General features: G+C 39.8%; 1 protein-coding gene across 2 annotated transcripts in view; it reads left to right on the top strand.

Moving 5' to 3' along the window:
* LOC122811956 (solute carrier family 35 member E4-like) overlaps window positions 1-25880 on the top strand; it is a 98786-nt gene that overhangs the window by 24339 nt on the left and 48567 nt on the right. The gene's annotated exons all lie outside the window — the stretch shown is intronic.

Genomic DNA, 25880 nt, shown 5'->3' with positions numbered 1-25880 from the left:
AAGTTTGAATAATAGAGAACCTAGTAGAAGATCAAATATTTACTGGGCTAGGAGACAGTTTGTTTTTTGTAACGTTTTGCTGTGGTGTTCCAGTTTTGAGGAAAGGGTAATGAACCTGCAGACCCTATTGTCTGTTGTTTGACTATATTTACTTTTTCTTTTTTTGATGCTAAAGCTAAGTATATAATTAGTAGCACTAAGCAGGGCATGTTCAAGTTAGGCTAGAAGGATCCCTTTGTCTATTGCTGTTCTAGAGGCTTGGGAAGGGAATGGGAGATTTTATTGGCCCAGAATAAAAGTGCGTTAATCTTTTATTAGCATTATCTAGACAGGAGATGGAACTAACCAGATGTCTAGGTATTTTAAATCTTGGGTATTTTCTATTGTCAACAATGTTCAGTGGGGAAGTAATTCTTGTGAACTTTTTGTTGGTTACAAACAGCATAGGGTTTGTTTTGTTGTAATTAAGTAACAGCTGTTTGCTACTGATCCACTGGATGACGGAGAGAAAGTATGTTTGAAGCTCTGTTTGTACAAGTATATTGATTGATTTGAGCGGGAGAAGACCATGCCATTGGCATAAAGAAGTAGTGCTAAGTGAGAAAGGTCAAGGGGGAGTTTATTGATATAGACAGAGAATAGGAGAGAAGCCAGTATTGAGCCTAGAGGGATGCCATTTTTGTATATGGAAGAGGAAGAGGAAGAGAGGGAAGAGTTAGCTTTTAAAAAGAAATGTCAATTTGACAGAAAGTTTTGAAACAAGGAAATAATATCCTGACTGATTCCTGTGTCCAGTAGGTGGTTTCTACACAAAAGACAAAGAGTTCTCAGAAAGTAATCAGATCTTTTTTCATCTCATGTTCCCTGTATTCTAGATTACCTTTCCAAGATGTTTAATTCTGGCCTCAGTGTTATTCTTCCATCAAAATTCATCTTGTATCTATATTTTAATCAACTACTTACAAGACAGTTAGATAGCAACATCGAGCAGTGATGCAGTAACATTTTTTATGAGGAAAAGGAAATCAGTCGGTTACCTGCTCACTGGATTCAATTACAGTGTAAGTATTACAGTGGATGTGAACTTCACAACTACTTAGAGTAATTTAGATAGGACTAAAGCATGTAGAGTTAAAAAGATTAGATAATTAAAATGATTAGAATTATGTCCAGCAGAATTAGGTATGGTCACAATTGGACCAACAGTACGCAGATATTTGAAACAAATCTCCAGTTCAGGGCTTCCAACTATGTCTTGGATAACGGGTTGCAGAAGATCCTTCAAAGAAGCAGGAACACTTTCATTGGCTAAGGACCTCATCATCCTTGGCTTGAGCACCTGGGTATGGCTGTTTTAAAATTGGCATTCACCATGAGACTGTTCAAGGAAGATCTAATAAAGGACTGCAGTAAGGTCATGGTGCCAATCCTCATTTTGAACCATAAGACTCTTGGGCCACTTTTTGTTTTTGTTTGTACTACAGCATCAGCTGTCTCCCCCTTTCCTGACCCCTCTAACTTAAACTGCACAGGTTAGGCTGGTGAAAGGACAGGTAAAATCTGGATGGAACATCATGTTATAAAGTCATTCATAAGAGTCTTTTGCTCTCTAGTCATTTATTATCATAGACTCATACAGAATAGGTTTTGGTTCAAGTTTGTATTCAAGAATTGGTATGTTAGTCCTTATTTGTCTTCCAGCTATATGCTATACAGGGTTTACTCCTATAGCACTGGCTAGAGTAGCTTGCCAAGACAAGAGACCTTTGTGGGGTTTAGGTTGTCTAAGAATTTTTTTAGCAGTTTGGACTTCTCTCTCAGCAGCTCCATTGCACTGTAGATAGTGAAGACTTGATGTAGTATGTATAAAATCATAGTTTTGCTGAAACCCAGTTGATATGAATTGAGTATTATTGTCTGTAACCAGTTCAATAGATATTCCATATCTGGTAAACATAGTCTTGAATCATGCAATGATTTATTGGCTAGATATGTCGTCATTTTTATTGATTCATTCCTCAACTAATGGGTCTCTGATCTGACCTCAGATCCAGCTCGGCCACATTTCTTCCAGACTATTGGATCTGACTCTTGAGCTCCTCCCCTTACCCATAATGCTCCTTACTGCTGCATTACCTCAGATCTTGTTTGCTGCTCTAATAGTCCAGATGTGGATCATGCTGTCTCAAGCTCGGGGTTGTGTTACACAAGTTTTTTGTGAGTAAAAATCAAATTTATTACTCTTTCTACTCTCATTCTGTTTTCTTCTATACCCTTTCCTCCTTTTCCTCATTTTCTCTGATTCCTGCCATTTGTTCTACCCATTTTCCACTGTATATTTCTGTTTTGCCACTGTTGATAACCCCTTTCCTTTTAACTTTCTTACTTGCTTTTTAGGGGTAGATATTTAATTACCAAATGTTGGTAATTTTTCTTTTTCTCTATCTTTTATCCTTTAAAAAAATCTTTCTCTTGTCTTCTTCTTTAAAGTGTCTGGAAAGCCAACAGGATTTAAGAAGTGTACTTCCTGTGGGCATAAGATACCCAGTTCTGATGCCCACAGGGAGTGCGTCTATTGCTTAGGGGCAGGCCATCTAGATACCCCTTGCCAAATCTGCATGGGGTTCAATCCCAGGACTATAGGCAAAACAAATTGGTTTTAAAGGGTCTGCTACCAGCTTCTCCTTCTTCTTCTGCTTCTATTTCAGGGGCTCAAACCCCCACCAAAAAGTCAAAAACAACTTCAGAGCCCAGGGAGCATAGGAAAAGCTCACCTGCCCAGTCTCCCAAATCTGCTCCTGCATTGAAGCTGCCTGAGAAGCTACCTAAGCGGTCGGATCCAATATCTTCAGATCTGACATGGGCAGTCACTAAGTCACCTTGGCCTTGAAGCCCTTGCTTCTCTCTGGAGCCAGTTTCACCAAGGCTTCAATCCCCCTTTTTGCAGGAAGCACCCAGGAGGTTATCCAGTCCATCTTCCATGTCTTTTTCTATCAAATCCTCCCAAAGTCTTTCAGAGACAGATGTGGATAGGATAATGAGAAAACTCCTCAAAGGTCAGATTCGGATGGAGGTCTTATCGGCTTCAGCTCCCATTGGATTTATGAGCTTCCAACCTGTTTCCCATTCCATTGTCTCTCCTTCTGCAATCTGACTAGCAATTTCAGAGCCATCAGATCCGAGAGTCTGAGAGTTGAACCATGGGATCTGAACATAGCTTCTTCTTCAGCTATGACTGTGTCCCTGATTTGTTGAGCACCAACCCCCCTTGAGCAGAACAAGTCTTAGAGCTGAAGCATTGGCGCCAGATCTGGGGGATGGTTTTGACTCCGAGAGTCTCAGAGCCATTGCTTCCCCTTGGAACATCAGCACTGGACAGCTTGATTCCAACTCCTACCTTGGAGCAGAGGTCCAGGCATGGTCAGAGCTTAGCAGCACTGGGAGTTACTGCTCCTGTGAGGTTGACTACGGCTTCTCCCTTTCCCTCAGCCTTCGAGGTCTTCCCTCATTTAAGAACTCTTTCAACTCTTACTTCTTTGGATCCTAACCTCATACCCACTTCAGATTCCACTTCTGAGCCTCATCTGCCTATACAAAGGGACAGCCAGCTTATTTAAGCTTCAGTCAGTACAGTTCAGGAACTTACATTTCTTCCAACACCTCTTCAGATCATCTCACTGAAGAGGTTCCCTAGAAGAGATTATGTAAGAGGAGGCACTTAGATTCCCCTCAGGAATCTCTGACTGAAGAGACACTGACTTTGATGAAGGGGAAGGGTACCCCAGATTGCCACCAGAAGACATCTCCTTCAGAGCCATTCTAGAGATCCTTCACCAGAAAGGTGGTTGGTCTTCTGAACCCCCTTTCCAGGAAGAGTCTGTGTTCCTAGAGGTCTTTGGGTCCAACCCATCTATGTCTTGGGTTACCCCCCCCCAGCAGATGACCTTATAGATCTTGTCTTCCCGGGCATGGAAGAAGCCAGATACCACAGAACCAGTTCTTGTCTCCTGGACAAGATCCTAGCTCCACCCAAAGACAGGCCTTTTTGGAGTAAAGGAGTTCCTGTAGATACCATGGTTGTTGTGGCAGCCACAAAAAAAGAAGCTGACTGAACAGAGCTCCTCTGTCCATCCTCCTAATAGAGAGTCTAGGATGATGGACAGGTTTGGAAAATGTGTTTACACTCCAGCAACCTCTGCTTATAGTTGCTTAATTACTTGGCACAATTTACTAGACTACAGAGGGACTTGATTAATGAATTCTCTAAGTCTAGTCCTGGAACCATGTCAGCAGAGGAACAGAAGATTTTTTCCTTGCAACCGGCCACCCTTCAATCAATATCTAATGTGTCCATGAGGTTAATCTGTCATGCAGCTGAAGGTTCCTCACAGGCTGCAGGTTCAGGCATAGCCATCAGGAGACATGCTTGGATGCACTTGTGTGATTTTGCAGAGCCCTTCAAGTCTTCTTTCATCAATGCTCCTTTTGATGGATCTTCTTTCTTTGGACCCACAGTTAAAGACACACTTTCCTGTAGTGAGCAAGATGGAAAGACCTTGTCTACCATGGGAATCCATTTTTCTACCCACAGAGATAATTTTCTAGGAATCAGTGCAGTGGAAAAAATATGTGGTTCTGAAAATTTCAAGGACCTTTTTAAGACTCACGAGGGGAAATTTCTCGCAGAGGCAGAGAGGAAATTCCAAAGGAAGATGCTGTCCTCATAACTGAGGGGGTCCGCAGAACCAAGCCATTCGGGATTCCATTTCAGATAGAACCTTTCAGCACTCCTGAAAGATTGCCGACTGTTCTCTGGAAGCAGTCAGGGGCCCTTATCTTTGCACCCAGAAGCCTCGGCAGCCATTACAAAAGATTCTTAGGTGCAAAAGATCATATCCAGAGGTTATTTTATTCCATTTTTTACAAACTCCTCCACTCAAATAGAAAAGTCTCCCCAATGTTCCACCCAACTGGCAGGAGTTAGCAGCTATAGAAGTTCAAAAGCTGCTAGACAAAGAAGTCACCCAAGAGGTCCCACCAGACCAAAGAGGATCTGGAACTTATTCAAGGTTCTTTTTAGTGTCAAAGAAAACAGGGGACCTGAGGCCCATTTTGGATCTCAGCTATCTAAACCAGTTTCTAAAGAACTCCAAGTTCTGTATGGTTACGGTTCAGTCCATACTGCCTCTTCTACAGAAAGATGACTGGATGTGTTTCATAGATCTTCAAGATGTGTACTATTACATCAAGATGAACAGCTGTTCTTGGACATATCTGTGCTCTTGGCTGGGGACAAGTCATTACCAGTTCAGAGCCCTGCCCTTTGGACTCAGCACAGCCCCCAGGGTGTTCAAATGTATGGCAGTGGTAGCTGCTCATCTCAGACTGCTCAGATTCAGAGTGTTTCCCTATCTGGATAGCTGGCTCCTCATCACCCCAACCAGGCATCTCCTTGAAAAAGCCAGGGACTACTTACTCCAACTGTGTCAGTTCTTGGGGATCACAGTCAATCTTCCCAAGTCCCATCTTCAACCAGTTCAAGTCTCAGAGTTTATAGGAGCTTGCATGGACACAATCAATCATTTGGCCTTTCTTCCACAAAGTTGAGCACACCTTGAAATTACATGTCAGCCAGATTCTCTCACACCCTTCTCCCCTAGCAAAATTGGTTCTTCAAGCCTTAGGGTCAATGGTTGTGGTGATTACCCTGCGACCAACTGCTCATGTTCACATGTGGATTCTCCAATGGACTGTAGCAGTCCAGTGGTCAGTTCTCCAACAGCCTTTGAACCATCCTATAAAACCTTCTCGGGTTTGCAGAAACTCACTACTTTGGTGGAGTCAGTCCAACAAGGTTTGCCAGGAACGTCCCTTTATTTTTCCTTCCCCAAAGGCAACATTAACCAAGGGCACCTCCTAGTTGGGGTTGGGGGGGCATTTCGTGTGACGAATTGTTCAAGGCTCATGGTACTGTTCAAGGCTCATGGTACCCAGAAGAGAGAACAATTTGCATATAAAAGACTTAGAGAAGAGAGACCCTTTTAGCACTGCAGGCCTTTCAGAACTCTCTTCTTCTAGGGACAGTTGCTTTCCAGACAGACAACATGTCAGTGGTATGGTACATCAACAAACAGGGGGAACCAGGTCCTGCCCCCTTTCCTGAGAAGCAATGAGAGTCTGGCAGCGAGTGATCTCCAACAGCTTTTTTCTAGCAATGCATATACTGGGGAAATCCAGCGCTCTAGGCGACAAGCTCAGCAGGACTATTCTGATGCCTCATGAGTGATGTCTCAACCATACAGTGGAAGAAAGAATATTTTGTCAATGGGGTTAGCCTTGGTACAATTTCTTTGCCTCTCCCCTCAATAAAAAGTGCAGCAGGTTTTTTGCCCTAATTCCCCATCAAAGGGAGTCACTGTAAGTACATGTTTGGCCCTCTGGTCTTTTGTACTCTTACCCCTTTACCTCTAATAATCTCTATAGAAAGCACTCCAGTTGAAGATCAAGGCTATCCTCACTGCCCCCTTTTAACCTAAGCAAGTTTGGTTCCCCTTTCTGTTGTCTCACCTTCTATGTCCTCCTTGGACACTGCACCCCAGTCCAGATATAGTATCTCATCCATCAGGCGTGGCCATTCCAGGCCTCAAGTTGACTGCATGGTTTTTCCAATTCTAAAAATGGGTAGACAGTCCAGGCTTTCTTTACCAGTTCACCAACTTTTAATATCCTCCCAGAAGCTATGAGCTATGAATGTAAACCTTAGACTAGGAAAATATACAAGAGTAAATTGAAAATATTTTCCTATTGAGCACAACAGAGGGAATTAGATCCCTTTACTGCTCCCATTCCTGCTGTTTTATATTTTCTTGTTTCATTTTTTCAAGGAGGTGCTAGTTTTTCTACCATCAAAGTTTAGCTAGCAGCCATCTTTAATTACCACACTGGAGATAATGCTTTCCCTCTAGCTTCGTCCAGGTTATGTAAAGCATTTCTTAAAGGCATCTTCTTGCATAGACCTCCGATTAAAGATCCTACTCCACTTTGGGATATTACACTTATGTTACAGAGCCTGGCTCAACCTCCTTTTGAGCCTTCAGCCAAATCTGATCTCAAATTTCCCTCTTGGAAGACAAAATTAATAGTGGCTATTACTTCAGCTAGATGAGTTTCTGAACTCCAAGCACTCTATTCAAAACCACCTTATTTGATTTTCCATAAAGATAGAGTCACCTTACTCTATCCATGTATTCTACCAAAATAGCCTCTGAGACAAACATCAACCAAGTAATCAATTTGCCAGTCTTCTTTCCAAACTTTTCCAATAAAGGGGAATTTTTCACCTTTTGAATGTACATAGACAGTCTCAGTTTTATCTTCATAAAACAAAGGGTTTTAGGAAAACTGACCAACTGTTTGTTTCCTTTGCCTCCAACAAACTGGGAAAACCAGTCTCTAATGTCATTTTAGCTAAATGGCTAATGGATTTTATTTCACATTGTGATGACCCTCCACCTCTGGCGTAGTAATCAAGGAGGCTTAATCCTTACCACTGGCACCTGTGAGGAATGTTCACTGGGAGGATAACAAGTACACACACAGTATCTCTAGATGTAGCTGTCTGCATCAATCACAATCAAGCGCAATTTCCCTTAAGAGCACATAGGGAATGCAGTCAGTTCGGGGGCTGGTTCCTCTCTCTTTCTCCAAATCCCCAATAATACTCCCCACTAGTACAGCTATAGAGTTGAGTCCTTATCCGGGATTCCAAGCCAAGTCCTCCAACACTCTCTCTGTACAACCAGTGCTTCATGTTCCTACCCAAGTAGCTGACACACGCACACTCTTTGAGATTTGATTTGCATACACACACACCTTGGAAATGCTGGCACAGGTTTGCCAGTTATGCCCCCTTTTGCGTAGACTATAAGGTAGTTATCACTGCCACCAGAACCCCTCACCAGCTACCTTACGGCCCTTACAAGGGTACCCAATATACTGAGTGAAACTAATATTAATACAAATGGTAGTTTGACTAACTTGCTGGCTATTAGGAATGGCCCACAGTGTCACCAAATAAATGCGCAAGTACTCTCCAAACTTAAATATCTCTACAAAGATCAGCCACAATGAAAGGCTTAAATATGTTTAATAATGCATAATAAAAGATCAAGAAATTACTACATATATATTCACAGTGACATCAAAGTTCAAATTACCGGAAATATTTAAAATAACATTGAAGGACAGGCTCAGACAAATAAAAAAAAAACAATATCTAAACTAAGCTTCACTACATAACTGACTGAATCTAAGAGAATTACTATTTCATAATAACCTGCTTAATAGAGCAAGACAAATGATGTGGTGAATGGTCCTTCTTGTTGTCAGGCTCAGGACAGAATACAGAATGCTCTGTCTCACTAATAGACTTCTCTCAAAATAATATCTAAAAATATTTCCTCTGTGATAGCTTGCAGAATAACATCACTTCTGGTTATCTGACTTCTAGTTCCAATGCAAACCCAATTGCTGGAAGTTGGCAGGCTTTAGCACGTACCTGTAAAAATACACATACAAGGGCTTTTGCTCAGATCTTTGGCAGGTGCTGGAAGTCATAAAACAATTGCATACCTCCACACTTCCAGAGTAGTAATTAGACAATACAGAAAGCTTCCCAGTACAGACTTTGTGTCACTAGCTGCATTGAAACCTGTGAGATAGCATCTTTATGGCCTAGCCTATAAAGTGATTTAATTTAGGATATATTTTAAAGTTTGCTGGACTGAAGTTAACCTTCCAGTTTCCTCTGTTGAAACATATACGTTTAAATAGTTACAACAGTGTATTTAAATTTCTGTTCTCTCAAGTAGGCACACTGCGGATACGTTTCAACACCAGCACTTTGCAAACACATTTTTAACATAAACATCTGTACAAATCAGTTTGATATACACATGACATACAGTTTTAATACATTTATAACACCAGAATCTTGTATAAATTAGTTTGATATTCACAAATGACATATAATTATTTACAAAATTCCAGCTAGCTGTGCTGGGAGTACCTCCTATTGCCACACACATGTTTACTCTTTATGAGGTCTGTGTTTGACAAGACCTCCTAAAGCTTACTCTACTAGGTCTATGGTTACATCATCTGCATTCTGGGATAGAGCTTCTATTGATGATATTTGTGCTGCAGCTAGTTGGTCCATTTGTGCTGCAGCCACTTGGTCCATTGCTGATACTTTTATTGATCATTACAAATTGGATCTCATTTCCAAAAACAGGGTTGCCTTTGGTTCTGCAGTATTCCAGAACATCCTTCCATGAAGGTCACCCAAGGTTATCGTAGCTGGGGACTCTGTCCCATTCACTGAGGAATGAATGAAAATGATGACATCAGATATAAAAGTTATGTGCTGACCATAACCATGCATTTGTGGTGCACATTTTCATTTTTCCTCAACTTCCCACCCCTTCCACTCTCTTGTTTTCTTTAGGAGTGATCTGATAAAGATATTAGAACCACTGTTCCTGTTTGAGCCCCTATTCTGTCCCTTTTATTTCTGTAAGTTATATTCTAACTCGGTATGTATTGACAACAAACTTGATCTGAGGTAATGTAGCAGTAAGGGACACTATGGGTAAGGGGAGGAGCTTGAGAGTCAAATCTGTGAGTCTGGAAGAAATGTGGTTGAGCTGGATCTAAGGTCAGATCCGAGACCCATTCATTCAGGAAGAATATAAATGGACAACACAGATGCATAGTTATGGTGAGTACATAACTTTCATTTATGGCTGGTACACATAATATCTTTTATGTCTTGACAGTAATAGTCCATTAAAACAAAGTAACTGTTTTCTTAAAATTTCCACAAGTCACCAGCTATCTAAAGCCAAGAACCTTGTATCAAAGGAGACAATAGTAATGGCTGTCTTCAATGGGACGGCTTCTTTAAGATATAGACTGACACTTTGTGGCTAGCTTTGCAATGTCCATGTTGATGCTGGGCCACAGCACAGATATTTTGGTTCTTGTTGTCCTTCGTATATTTGCTCCAAAACTTTGTAATGTTATGAAGAGGCTGCAATTATTCTGTCTTAGTATAGTATCAGACTATCATGTTTGGACAACTGTGCTCTGACAGTGAAGTATTTGTACATCAGATGCTTTGCCAGTGTTCAAACACTATGCCAGCCATTCCTGACAAAACGGATAACTGTAATTCATTTCTAGTAGCTTGTTTCAGTTTTTCTAGACTTTTTTTTGTTTTGTTTTTGTAGTCACTGGTCAAACTGCCATTATGCTGAGCACATAGGCAAGAGTTTCTCCCGCAATATTTTACTATGATTTGTCAAGTGTTACATTTCTAGATTACATGGGTTGCTCTGACATCGAATTGTTTCATAAGTAAGCTTTGACATTTGGTCAATGTCAAAAGGTAAAAACTAATCAGTGGAGCCAAAGGCTTGTGATATGTCTAGAGTTGGAGACTCTCTATCCACAACAGGTATTTGGAGAAGTTCTCACATGCCCATATACATGTACAAGCTAATGATTCTCTATCTGTGAGGGTCTCTGTTCAGCACCAGTTAGCATTCCGAAATAGTAAGCATCAGGTTGTACAACTTTTCCAAAAACACACAAAATAAAAAATCCATGAAGGCGAAAAGCCGAGGTACCAGAATAAAATTTCTGTGACCATTGATCTGGTAGTTTTTGTGTGGTTCCTATATTGTGGTAGTGAAGTTGTGGTGTTTTTCTTTTGTACAACATTTCCATCCAGGTGGAGTAATGCAGTGCCTAGGCCTTAGCTAATGGCATCAGCACCCACATCTGTAGTTTTGGTAAGCAGACAAGCACTGGACAGTCGTTAGTGTTCATTTAATTGTGCTAAAAGCTTGGTCTTGAGTATCTCCCCAGGGTGCACTTTCTTAAATAAATTTATCATTGGACTTAGTGCTGCAGACAGAGCTGGTACAAATTTGCCCAAGAAATGTATCATGCCATGGGTCTGATGTAGCTAGGTTACACAGGTTGGACTCTTACCTCTGCTTTTGCTCTAATCTTGCTTGCTTCTGGTCTGATTCCACTATTACTTATGCTGGGACCAAAATAGTAAATGTCAGACTTTTCAAAACAGCATTTCAAAACTAATTTTTTAAAAGTTTCGAGTACTATCTCCAATTTCACATCCTGTGTCTCTTTATCAGTGGCAAACACCAGTATATTGTTAATAACGAGGGTTGCTGCTATACTGGCAAACGCTCGTACAAGCAGTTTAAAATCAGAGTTAACTTAAAACACAGTTGCAAGACTGAGCGAAGACAAGTAATCACGTAGAGCTTAAAAACCAGAGTACTTTATTATAGATAAATAACAAGATAAGCACTTTCGCTATGCAGCTTCATCAGATCTTACAGTCATACTCAGATTTCACATCTTATATATACACAACAGTTACTCATTAATCAATCAAATTAGTTAATTGATATGCCTACTTAAAGAGACAAACAGGCATCATAAAACCTAACTAAATAAAACTCTTAGATGAATAAAATCATTAAAATATTATTATATTTATATAAAAACATATATAAAAAATATATGTATATACATCCATACCTGTATAAAACAAAATTATATACAAGGTATCAAGCTTATAAAGTCTAATGTATATGATGTAAGTATATATACATTATAATAAATATATATATGTATATTAATATAATATAATGTCCTATAGACCAATAACCTCAATACATATATGAAATATATATAGTAACCAATTCATATATACAAATATCTTCAGAGAGATAGAATGTCGATCTCTTAAGGGCTATCTAATGTTTCTACGCTGTCTCAATTTTGGTTTAATAGAGGCCCTATCATTGAGACCAAGCCCTCTATCTGATCTTAATAATATTATCCATTCTGTCTCCTTACTCTCTGTATATATCTTGATGTATACTACAGGTAGATGAAGATATTAAACAGATAGTAGGAGAAACACCGAAATTCCTTTTTAAGAATAAATATAACTTAAAAAGAATGCTATGCTATCCCAAATTTGATAGGGGATCTATGCAGAATGGATACACAAGACGTTGTGGTCGCTGTAACTTCTGTTCTTATATAGATAGCAGGATAGAATTCTTTCACCCTGATCAACAGAAAGTTTATAATATAACAGCAGATGCTAATTGTATGACTCCTCATGTGATATACCTAGCTGTCTGTCAATTATGTTCCTCTTTCTATGTTGGAAAGACGAATCGACCCTTCAGGGACAGGATTAGGGAACATGTTTATCACATGAGGAAAGGCACATTACATAATGCCCTCGCCAAGCATGTAGCGTTGAATGACGATAAACATAGATTCTTATTTAGGGTACTTGAAGTCATCACACCAAATTCAAGAGGGGGTGACATCAAGATATATACAGGTATGGATGTATATACATATATTTTTTATATATGTTTTTATATAAATATAATAATATTTTAATGATTTTATTCATCTAAGAGTTTTATTTAGTTAGGTTTTATGATGCCTGTTTGTCTCTTTAAGTAGGCATATCAATTAACTAATTTGATTGATTAATGAGTAACTGTTGTGTATATATAAGATGTGGAATCTGAGTATGACTGTAAGGTCTGATGAAGCTGCATAGCAAAAGCGCTTATCTTGTTATTTATCTATAATAAAGTACTCTGGTTTTTAAGCTCTACGTGATTACTTGTCTTCGCTCAGTCTTGCAACTGTGTTTTAAGTAAACACCAGTATATCATCCATAATAACAACATGTTCATGCCTTTTAAACAGATTACTCCTCTCCCACTATATATTTCTTGTGCTGAAGTTATGCCAAATGTCAGTCTTTTAAAATAAAATCCTCCAGCTGCAGTAATGAAAGGGCTCCCTTTTGTAAATCCTAGACTTGTAAGTGCAAGCCCCGGAATTACAGAAAAAAAGCAGGAAAACAGTAAACATTGACAAGCCGCTCTGCACCCTTCACACACACTCTGAACTTATATATATGCCAACTCCAAGGTCACCATATCATCTGACAGAAGGGAATACTCAGAGAAACAACAATTGTGGACTTGGTATATTTAAGTCTGGATTTTTGGTCTTTCAGGCTTGGTATTCCATGACTCACACAAATAAGTTTTGGAATATCAAATTGTTATCTAATGAAAGTTGTTGGCTTTTGATTATTTTGCTACAATACGGTTGGTAGAATAAATCTCTCTTACATTAACTGCATAGTTTAGCTTTTATAGGATCATAGGAGGTTACTAGGCTAATGGCCCTAGGGCCCTTACAAGCCTAGCCAAGTATATGCTCTGTTCCCAATAATATCAAGGTATTAAGCAGAATTAAGTCAACAACTACTGCCTCTGTCCAAGAGGGACACAGGTGAAACTCCCGGTGTGAATTTTCGGTTTCCCATCCAATCATCCAAATTACATTTAAATAGGGTCAAGCAAGGGAATTTGCTTCACCTGAAATGGAAGTTTGTTCCAGGGAAGAGGTAACCTCTGTGAGACATATCTGTCTCTCCAGCAAGTCCTGTTTATGTCACATGCTAGGTTGAGTTCCCTATAGTGAGTGCATCTTATACCATTTGATTTATGAATGTGAGCATTTCCATTAGAGCGGGATCTGAGATTGCTTTATATGCAAGGCAGAGGTCACCTCTGAGAAGTCTGTAAGACAAAGAGTATACTGCAGTGATTTCAGTCTGTCAATGTATGACATATGCTGAAGACCCTGAATTTTCATTTTAAGAAACTTTGAGGTCTTTCCAGTTGCTGCAGGTGTCTAGTAAGGTACATACCAAAGGTAGCATTGTACTCAGTTATTGCCTGATGAGTGAGAAGTATAGGGCGGTTCTAACCTCTTTTGTTCTGGATGCAATGCTCTTAATTATGAGGCTGTAGACAAAGAAAGCCTTACCACTGTGGAGACACGGTGGTCAAAGGAAAGGTTACTGTCAACCTGTGTGCCCAAATCTTTCACCACTGATTGCATGCTTAAGGTGTTGTTATTAATGTGGTAATCTGCAGGGATGTTGCCCTTGCCGAAGGAGATAATAATGCATTTGTGCATTGAGTTTTAGCCCATGACTTTGGAACTAGTAATTTGTCTGTGTAAGTGCCTCTTGTAGGATGTTGACTTCATTTGCAGACTCAATGACTGCACCCAGTTTGCAATCATTTATTTATTTGTTTATTGGCATTTGTGTACCAGAATGGACTACTGAGCCACTAAGAGCCCATTTTCAGTGGAGGCCCAGGGAGAAAAGCTCTATAAAACATAGAACAATAACAGAATTAAACAATGTGATAATATATGCAAAAAATATAACATTATACAAACTATATAAAATATACATAAAAAGTAAATGTAAAAGACAAACATTAGCAATTCATACTTGAGGTTAAAAAAAGTTAAATTAAAAGTGAAAAGGGTATAATATACAAACATTTACATTGCAGTTGCAGTTAGAATTTCAAGACAGACTTAATTGATAGAGAAATTTGAGATGTGAGTATACTTTGTCAGCCATAGGCCTTTTGTTTTAGCCTAGACATCCGAGAAGTAGATTCCAAACAATAGGAGCTCCAGCATAGATCCCTGTGGAACACCACTGGTTACAGGTCTGTTGGTGGAGGTAGAGTCACCTATTTTGACTGTGTGTGTTCAATTGGTGAGCCAGTTTGCAACCCACCTAACAATATACAGGGTGATCTCCAGCTGGGTGAGTTTATCAATGATGCCTGAGTGGGGAATAGTGTCAAAGCCCTTGGCTAGCTCCAGGTAGGCTATATGCATGGATTTGCCTTTGTTCAGGGCTTTGGTGACTGTCTCAAAGAAGTCCACCAAGTTCAAAGAGGCAGAATCTCCATTTAACGAAGCCAAACTGGGTCAGGTCGAACGTTTAGTGGCTCCTATATCTTTGTTGATAAGGCCCATGATTATTCTTTCCATAGCCATGCAGATTAGGCTGGTCAGGTTTATGAGTCTATAGTTCCCAGGGTCTGGAGGTGCCTTCTTTATGTAACTGGATGGCAGTTGCTGTTTTCCATTCATCAGGTACAAAACCAGTGCTTAGATTATGGTTAAAAAAAGTACCCAGCAGTGCAGCTAGTTCCTGTTTTAATCCATTTAGGACGCAGCCTTGGATATTATCAGGTCCCATACAGGCTGTGTTTTTGGCTTCGAGAGAGAGCATTTATGACCTACTCCTTGGAAATACTAGGTGGAGGGCAGGTGGTAGGGATGCTTTGGAGGATATGTGGTGGGGACAGGGGTGGAGAAGTTTTCACTGAACCTGTCAGTTAGCAGGTTGGCTATTTATGTGAGTTCAGGTATATGTGGTGCCAGTAATAAACAGTTTTGTGCAGATCTGGGTTTTTCTTTTAAGGTTTCTGACATAGCTAAAGAAGGCCTTATGATTATCCTTAGCAAAGGAAGCTAATTTGAATTCTTAGTTAGAATGCCTTATGAGGTGTCTTATTTGCTTGTTTAAGCTGAGGAGGGAATGCTTCAATTTCAGAGACTGTACCTTCCTGCTCTTGGACAGCAATTTCTTTCTCTTATTGTATAACCTGTTAATGGTGGATGTCCACCAGGCAGGCTTATTCTTTCTTGAGGATCTTGTTTTTATCCTGTCAGGTACGGCTGAGTAAATACATTCATATAGACACTTATACAAGGCATTGGTGTAAATTCCAGTACAGGTGTCCATGCCATCAGTGAGGCCAGGGGCTATGAAGCTATTAATGCCATCACATATTAGGTTGTACTTGGCCTTGGAGAAGTTTTTCAGTTTAGTTGCTGCTAATGGAGGTCAGATGTTATTGTTACTTTTGATGAAATTGATTTATGATCAGACCTCACGAGGGAGGGGATGCACACATGCGGGTGGTGCAACGATCACCCATGTTAGTGAGCACCAGATCCAGAATGTTTGGGCCCCTTGTAGGGGTGTCAACCAAGAACCTTTGGGCAAGTGTGTTAGTACACTTATAATTTACCCAATCTATGGATGGGTAATTAAAGTCACCTAAAACCAGGGTGTTTGGTTGTATATTGAGTGATTCAAGTAGATCCAAGTGTGCAGTGTGGGTATCCTGGTTCATGGAGGGGGTCCTATAACTGGTAATAACTTGGAGAGGGGTCTTACCTGCAGTCAACTGGAACTGGATTAGTTCAAGGGAATCATTTTGTTTAATCAATGTAGAGGTGTATTTATCTTTGATGAATACTGATACTCCACCTCCTTTAGTTCTCTTACTTTCAGTTTGTGGTCTGAATTTGTAGAAGGCATTATAACCCAGTATGGCTGAGGTGCTTTCCATGGCCTTAAGTCAAGTGTCTGTGACTGCACAGATGTCAGCATCTTCTAAGGTGAGGGCTGCTTCCAGTGAGTGCAGTTTTAGGTTTAGACTCCTAGTATTTGGCAGCATAACCGTGAGGTTGTTTTTTGAATATATATTTTACATCAGGAGTTTTGTTGCTGTGACATTGCCTAAAAAGGCACTGTGGGGAGGCAAGAGCCTTAGCCAGTAACCAAAATCCCAGAGGTGACAGATGAAGACCATCTCTGGCAAAAGCAGCGTGGTCTATCTACCATGTCATCTCAGGCTGACAGGTACTGGATCCCCTTAACCAGAAACTAAGCCAGTTGTTGAAGTCAATATTTTTTTGTTTATATTGTGGAATCATCTTAGGTGAAGGTAGTGTGCTGCTCAGTGCTAAGGACATACCTGCCTGAGATACATATTCAGAGAGCTCAGTCATGTCTCTGTTCATATAGTCCAGTGAGGTACGTCTCAAGTCATTCACACCAACATGAACTATGATAGAGTCATAACAGTACTTGTTGTGGAAAGACTTGAGTGTGTGTAAGATCTGGTGGCAGACAGCTGACTGTAACCTTCTCCTTGTCTAGCCTGGTGAGTGGGATATCTGTGTGTCTCACTATAGAGTTGCCTGTGACCAAAACATTTGGTTTAGATGTGCTTTGCCTTAGGGGCTTGTTTGGTGAGACACATGTGCTTGTGGTTTTATGTGTATTGAATGTTGTAGTTCTGTATTAGCTGTAGCACATTTGTGTTTCGGAGGTCTCTGGTTTTCAGGTAAATTTCTGGTGAGTACCTCTGCGTATGATGGTTTATGTGTTGAGAGTGTGGTTTGTGCAGGAGGTGTAGTATGTGGATTGACAACCTGTTCAGTGTCACTGTTCTGTGAATGAGAGAGCAAAGATTGCAAATTCTTAGTGTACATGCATCTCTCACAAATTGAGCTTGAGTGGTTTAGGAGTAGTGGGTTGTGAGTGTACATGAGACAATTGCTACACTGCCTCAGGATACCCATGTCAATCAGGCTGGCAGGAGAAATGGAGGAGAACTGACCATCCATAATACTAGATGTAAATTTGCTTACTTTAATGAGGAAGGATGTGGTTTTATTGGGGGCTTAATGCTGGGTCTATACTATTGGGGCTCTCAAGGGGTACAAGACTATTAGGGATCAGGAGATTTCAGTTAAATTGGCAAATGCTGTAGAAAGCCGAGCTAAGGTGCTCTCTGAGCAGCTAAGCACAATTTAAGGGACTCCTCAGTTGGAGCACAGGCAGCTTCTAAGGAAAAATAAATCTGCTTTTGCATCTATAACCGCCAATGGTTACCTCCACTGCACTGTGCTGCATGAATGTGCTCTACACACAAACGGATGCTTCAGATTGTTCAGATGAAGATAGTAGAGCAGTGGCTGGTCACCAGACTCTGTAAATCTGTGTTAAAATAGGTGCAAACTAGTGCAAACAAGGGGCTTATATAGCAACTGTGAGAACCCTTTCTTAAAACAAGTTAAGCAATTTTCAAACAAGCTGGCCAATGAACATGGGTGCCGGAACCATAGAGCCAGGGGGAGGGGGAACCCCCCCCACACTTTTTCAGCTGTAAGATATGCCGAGAAAAATGAATGAAGTGGAGTTTTTGTGCTTATGTGGATTCACCCGCCAAAGTTAAACTAACTAAACTACCTGTTCTTGTTCTCTTATTGCTCTGTGTTACAGGAGTTATGCTGCCGCTGTTCTGTTGGTACTGCCAGAGCCAGAGTCATGCCAGTCAGGAGAGTTTTGTTCTTTTATTTGCAGGTTATGCTGCTCCCCTGTGTGTGTGTGTGTGTGTGTGTGTGTGTGTGTGTGTGTGTGTGTGTGTGTGTGTGTGTGTGTGTGTGTGTGTGTGTGTGTGTGTGTGTGTGTGTAAAATGCCCCAGTTAGGTATACCTGGTGGTTAGTGTTACTCAGGCTCAAACAATAGCCTGAATTCTCTACCCATACCACCACTTGTGATTCAGGGAGTTGAGTCCATAGCTCTCAACTGTCCAGATTTTCACAGAATATTTGGCTCATACCTTTTTTCTGTTCCTCTTAAAATTTGTGGCTTTCTGGCAAATCGGTGAGAACTGAATTCACTAAATAATGATAGCCCTTTAAGTTTGAGTCTTCCTATCTTTCAGGAAACACATGGTAACACAAAACACTTTATTTTAGCAACTTTCTAAGATTATACAAGCAATATTTAAAATGTGTCCCTGGTTTTGGGCCTTTGCCCCCCTTCCCCCAAATAAATGTTGGCTTTTTCCAGATTTCTTGTGCTGCAAAGTTGAGAGATTTAGTTGAGTGTCAAGTGGATTTTAGAAGGAGCTGAGAGTTTCAGGGGAAGAGTTTAGTGCTACTTATTCAAAGTTGTTTGCATTGTTAGTAGCACAACAGGTAGTATACTTGCTTTTGATGCAAAAGCCTGTGGGTTCTACTCCCACACTATGCAGATGGATCACTGATAGTGTACTGTGTTGTACTTTAAAGGGAGTGGATGCTGCAGTCCTATGAATACCCTCCTTTGGAGGAGTTACCTGGTAACTATGTTTCTGTTATCAGTTTGCCATCCATTTCCCATTGCAAAATTACTAGCTTACCATTTTTTTAATGCAGCATAGGCAATTTATTCTTTAAGAGCAACAGATACTTTGTAGATGAAACAATGAAATATAAAGTTGTTTGCTAGCAGCAACCTCTTCATTAGTTACAGTTATTTAGATGATTTACTTCTGCAGAGATTTTGCATATTTACTGATATTGGTGGATTGTAATGACAGACGTTTGAGTGGCCTTTTATGGTTGAAATTTTCTGAAATGGGTAGTTTTGTCATTATTGGTTCATACGTTTTATTTCATTGCTCACTAGAAGACTGTTCCAAACTACAAATTTAAAACACATTCTAACAAGTGGTGCTGTATTATACAAGGAATATAATTTAATACAATCAGGTTAATAAAATCAGGAGGGTGAATCAAAGAACATACATATGTATGCTTGTTCACAGGATGCAGGAGATCAAACTAGGGGAAGAGACCAGTCACCAATGGAGTCCCCCAGGGTTCGGTGCTGAGAGTTTTCTGTTTGGTATATACATCTCGAAAGTAGAAGAAAATACCAAGGGGCTTTGTGTGAGTAAGTCTGAGACGACTGCAAGCTGTGAGCAGTTATTGAATCCCCAAATAACTTAACCATCATGCAGGAAGGTTTGTCCAAAACAGTAACTGGTTTCAGAATCATGAATTGAAACTAAACTTTAAGAAATACAATATCATATCCTTTGGGAAGTCATCTACTTCAGGGAACTGCCAAATTGACAATGTGCCTTGAGAACTGACCCAGTTGTTTGACATTTGGGAATTTGTGTGTACAGTGACCTAACTTTTGACCAACATGTGCCCAGAGTCATAAGAAAGTCTTTCTATATTTTACAGCTTATAAACAAATTGATTGTGACTAGATCTAGAGATGTTATTGTCCCCCTTTACAAAACCCTCATTGGGTCAATCATTTTGTATAATGCCCACTTTGGCATTTATCTATCCAAACCCATGCATCAATTGGAATGCCCACAGAGATACCTTACTAAAAGAATACAAGTCCTAAACAATAGGTCTTGCATGGACCACCTCAAAGATTTATCCTACAGAGTGCTTAGAGGTGACATGTCTGACATATAAGGCATCCTCCGACCTAATACAGATGGACCTGCTGAACATCAGCAAGTCAAATGGCATCAGAAATACTCAGTCCAGGTATCTAAAGTGAATGTTGTGGAGAGATGGATATATATCGCAGGGGCTACCACTGTTTCAGAACAGACTATCCATTCAAGTAAAACAAAGCTCATCCCTGTCCACATTCAAATGCAACTTGGATCTAAGGATGGGTAATAGAAAATGTACTCCAAAGTTGCCTCTCATGCCACTAATGGACAGAGGCAGTTCCTAAATGCCGCATCCCTTACATGGGTCCCCTCAAATTATCTGTAGTATGATCAGATTTACTCTCACTAGGGCTAATATACAATTATCAGCCATATGATAGGTAAAACCAATCAGGAAATGTTAATTCAAGCACCAAAAGGGAAACTGGCTAAGCTTAAAATGTCCTCCAAGTGAACTTATGTTGTGGTGGTAAATAGTTTTAAAAAAATTGCCCTTTTTAGGTCCCTAAATGCCCCTCTCACCCCCAGTCTTCAACAGCTTCTGGCGCCTCTGCCAATGGAAATGCACAATACTGACTTTGTAAAGTCAACACATTTTTATACATTGCCAATCTTTCTAATGACTAAGAACATGGGAACATTTCAGTCAAGTTTAGTTACACCTTGAATCACATCAGCTGCTTGTATTCATTTGAGTTCTGTCTCTGGCTAGATAGCACAGGAGATGTCACTGTTCAGAGTGTAGTCAATGTATATGTGACAATCTTTACTGGCCTCACAGTTAAGCAAGCCATCTTCACCAAATACATTTACGTCAATCTTCATTATTCCGGCAATCAGTCTTAACTCATGTCACAGCTCTGCTGAGAAGTTTTATGTACAGACCTTTCAGCACATAAACCTAGAACTCATACATGTTCATTATTTAATCACTGCTGCAGTAACCTTAGCTATATGGGTTACATTCTGCCAAGGATATAATAGCCAGGCAGCTTACAAAGCTTCAGGGCACCTTCAACACATCCAAACTGTCAGGCAGCTTGAGCAGAGCTGACCAAAAGTCCAGTTTGTGTACCAAGCCCTTCAGAGCTTTACTGCCACTAAAGAGTACACTCCTCTGAGGCTTTCGAGGATCGACAGTTGGCTTTTGCTGTTCCTTTGTTGGGCATATAAGTTCCCTTTGGGGGAAAACCCATCCATTTAATAATTTTGTTTCCCCTTCAGTAAAGTTATTTTAAAGCTAGGAGTTTGTGTTTTAACAGACTGTCATGAGACTGTGCTGTACTTTTAAACAGAAGCATTTTTCCTGTCAGTTTAAAAGCTATTTAAAGTAATTGAAAAACTTTTTTTCTGGGGAGAAATTGTGTTTATTTTACTTTGTGGGGCTGCCATAGTGTTTTAAAATGCTTTTTGGTGTGTTTGTCTGGGGAAAAGAGTGACCTTTATTTTTACCACCATTTGCTGTTTGTTTTCCCTGAAAAAGTGGCACCATTTTCGACTTAACCAAGGAACAAACTGTTGGTCACATGGTCAGTCCTTCTTGCAGCCACAAAAAGAAAAAGTTAAGCAAACAGCTTTTGCCACCAGAGCAGGCTAGCAATTTGCTTCAGCTGCAGATGGGTGACTTTGCTGGGCCAGTTGTACTTCAAACCACTCATCTTTTACCCCAAATCCCTGTGGTGTAGCACCTACAGCCAATATGGACTAGGGGTTAGCCACGTCCTGTGTAGTTTTTGGCGTTCCCTCAGTAGGCAAGAGAAAGCTACCCTTGTCAGTCCTGGGAGAGGGAACAGGGAAGGCTTCTCTGTTTTATCAGAATGTTGTGCCAATCTCTATGGAAGCTGCTGCTGCTGCCACTAAAACACTGCTGGTCCCATTCTTCTTGTCAGAAAGAAGCAGAAAACTAATCATGTATCTACTCCTCAAATTTCTTTAGACAGGAGTAGTTTACTGGGTCTGGCTCAGGGTTTAATCCAGGCTATTGATCCTTCTTGTAAGGTACTTTCTGGTAAAAGAAAGAAGGATACTTCCTTTCCCAAAGAGATTCAAGATTATGAATTTGGACAAGAGAATGAAGGGACAGGTGCAGGGTTCTCTCCTCAGATTTTTGATTCAAACTCAGATGAGAGCTCAGTTTATGGTTCTCTGTGTGGGGCATTCTCTGTTTCGGTGAATGTTTCTAGAATGTGCATGTTTTCAGTGGGAGAACACTGAGGTTTCTCAGTCCCTCAGAAACTATGAGCTGTTACAGAAGAAATTTCCAGAACCTGCACCCATTCCTTCAGTTTTTTCTGTCTTGGATGATGTATGTGTTACTACCTACACTTTTCCTGATAGTCAGCCAGCTGCTCCCAAAAAGGCAGAGAGGATATATAATAATCCTCAGTCTTGTAAGTTTTTATACACTGTTCCCAAACCAGATCCAACAGCTACAGATTTATTTAATTCCTCTTTGCTGAACACTTATTAATTCCAGTCCTACTGTTTCTGATAAGGATGGGAATATTATTGATAAGTATGGGAAAAAGTGTATGTTTCTGCAACTCTGATTTTCAGAATTTTTAATTGTCAGGCTCATTTGTTAAGCCTTGTTCTGACTAATTGTGAATGTATGAAAAATGTTTTGTCTGCAATTTCTTCTTGTGAGGAAAATTTGCTTTAAATAATTTAATTTCTTCTATTGTTCAAGTCACAACTCGTATACAGTATGTATATGACTCTGTTAATAACGTCTTCAAGGGCTATGGTATTGTTTTGAGGAGGTTTACATGGCTGCATTCTCAGAACCTCCCAGGTTATTGTTAAAAATGAGATTTAAATTCTCCTTTGGAGAGAGATTTAGTTTTTGATTCCTCTGCTGAAAACAAAGTTGTTAAAAACTCATTTAAAAGTACATTTTCTTTGGAAAACGTTGTATTTTACTTTGGGGGCTAGTGTTAGTGTTTAAAATGCTTTTCACTGTAATTTTTGGTGGACAAAGTGTCTTTTTTCGTATTTACCTGTTTTACTGATTATTGCTGCCAGGCTTAACGGAATCTGGAATTTTTTTCAGCTTTACCATGGAACAACCTACTGGTTCCTCAGTTCTTTTTTTTTCCAGCCACAAAAAGGTATACCTGTCTTTGTCATTTGTGTGGGCAGTTTGGATGAGGGGAATATCACCATGATATAAGTGTTTATTACTGGCTTACAATAATGCTGGCAGTGATCAACCAGATATTTGGGGCAATATTTCTGAGTATGTGATTTGTGTAGGCAGGTTGGATGAAGGGGAATGGTGCCATGAAATAAGTGTTACTGTTGCTTTTACAATAATGGTGGCAGTGATCACCCAGATATTTTGTATAATATTTCTGGCTTTGTTATTCATGTGGGCAATTGGGATGATGGGAATGGAGCTGTGAGATTAAGTGTTATAACTGGTTTTACAATAACACTGACAATGATCAAGTATTTTGCAACTGTTTTTCTGGCTTTATGATTTATGTGAAGCAACTTGCTTTGGAATACTTTAATGTGTGACATCTTGTTTGTGTGGAGGTGAAATAATATTAGATAGCCAACAGATGTTGTTGCTGGATGGATGAAAGTAACTGATCCTCTTGTCTTTCCTCATTTTAAAAGGTACTATCCGGCTTTGCAGGACTAATGTGCTTTTGTGAGAAGTATGATGGACTACTTAACTGTACACCTGGCATGCACAGACAGAGTATGTATAATTGTTGTGGCTTCCTTCTGTGGAAGAAAGTGACTAACTGCCTGCTGCTGTTTACTGATTATTTTGGCTTTGCAGGACTATTGTGATTTTGTGAAGCACTATGCAATATTTTAATGTGTAGCAACATTTTGTTTGAATTAATGGTGAAATACATTACATGGTCATCCTCTTTTATTATAATCAGAGGTCTGATTTTTACATAGAAGTAGCTATAACTGTTTGGTGGAGGTTGTCTAGATGAAAGTAACTGACCCTGTTGTCACTTGATAAGTTTAGCACATGTTTGTCAAAAAATAAGGGATAAATAAATCACAGACTAATTGGACTTTCAGAACTTCTGGGTGCTGGTGGCCCCACATACCAAATGTGTATTATGGGGATTTTATCATGGACTTAGCAGCTGCCTGTGCCCTGAACCCCCATTTAGTCTATAATTAGTCCTGCTCATGCATGTACACAGAAGGTCACTGTACCTGTGTGTGTGTGTGTGGGGGGGCTGTCATTATTTCTTTAACATTCCTCCAAAATCTCAGAGATCACTATATCTTGTGCTGGTCTGGGGACAGTGTGGTCACTATTTCTTTATCTTTCCTCATACACTTTAGGGGGTGCACATAGGGTCAATATAGCTTGTATAGGAGTACTGCACAGTCTCTAGAAGTAACACGTTGGAAACATTATTGTAATCATTATTTTTTTTTCATTTTCTACACAATCAAACATCTGGATGCATGCACAGGTGTCTGTCTTTTGGGGAGAGTAAATACGTAAATATGTCTGACAGTAAATATGTTATATTCTGTTTGCATTTTCAGTTTTGTCCCAGTATGACATCAGAAGGGTACACAGAAGGTGACTGTCATTTTAGGGTAGAGGTGAGGAGGCATACTGTATATAAATATGACAGCAGTATTAAAATATGACTGTGGGCATTTGTGCTTTACTTTTAATCCCAATTTAACACCAGAAAGAATGCACAGAAAGTGACTATATATTTTGAGGTGGGGGTAGAGGGGCAGGTACTATACCTATATATGATATATGTATGTGATTTGGTGTTTGTTCAGCTTTGAACATTAAAACTTGGATACAACTTATTTTTTTTCCTTGAAATAAATAAGATTGAATTTCTTTTCATTATGCATAATTTTGTTCAGGCTATTATTGGTTCAAAAGGTTGGAAAAAGATCTAAAATGCACCTCTCAGCATCTATAACCATATGGATTCACAGTGTCTAGCACCCCTAGACCCCCAGCTTAATTTAGTTATTACAGGGTAGGTTTGGTCAGTTAGGGTGTGTTGAAAGAAAAGAAAAGCAAACTTGAAGAGTTAGCCTAATTTCTGTCCTTAATCACGGTTTTCTTTCAGGTCATCACTGGAAGAAAAGATTTTTTTAAAACTTTAAAATGCATTTCAGAGCATCTAGAAACCTCATGGCTTCTGGAGGCCAGACCTCCAGATTAATACAGTTATTTCCACTGCAATTATTGTAGTGTAGTCTTGGTCAGTTAGGATGTCTTGAAAGGATGCAGAAAAAAATGAAGAGGGATACTAAATTTCTTTCTTTGATCATGCTTTTTTTTTCGGGTAATTATTGGACAAAAAGGTTTGTTTAAAAATCTCCCAAATGCATCTCAAAGCATCTAGAAACCTCCTTGTTTTTAAGAGCTTTGTGGCCCTCAGATCCCCAGATTAATGCAGTTGTTTCCTACACAGTTATCAGACTGCAGTCTTGCTTAGCTAGAACATGTTGAGTGAATGAATGAATGAATGAATGAATGAATGAATGAATGAATGAATGATTATAGGAAAAAACGAAGGGTAAGGCAAACTGCGAGAAAAAGGAAGAATACAAAAAGTAAAAAGTAATCCAGATAATGTGAGAAGAAGGATGGGATAGCACTTGGGGGCACCATTGAGCCTATTTGCCTACCGCACAAGTTTACTTAAGGCCATCCCTGTCTGTGTGGTTGGCTGGTTGGCTGTTATAACCTTAGCAGGGTGCAACCCATAAGACTACTACAGCAGTGATCATTCAGACATCTGCTGTTATGGTAAATTTACTTACACAACTATACTTTGTGTCCG

The sequence above is a fragment of the Protopterus annectens genome, chromosome 9.part0 (assembly GCF_019279795.1).
Source record: "Protopterus annectens isolate FY-2018-M chromosome 9.part0, PAN1.0, whole genome shotgun sequence".
NCBI classification, from domain to species: domain Eukaryota; kingdom Metazoa; phylum Chordata; order Ceratodontiformes; family Protopteridae; genus Protopterus; species Protopterus annectens.
Note: the sequence above shows the minus strand (reverse complement) of the source record. Positions and strands in the feature narration are given on the sequence as shown.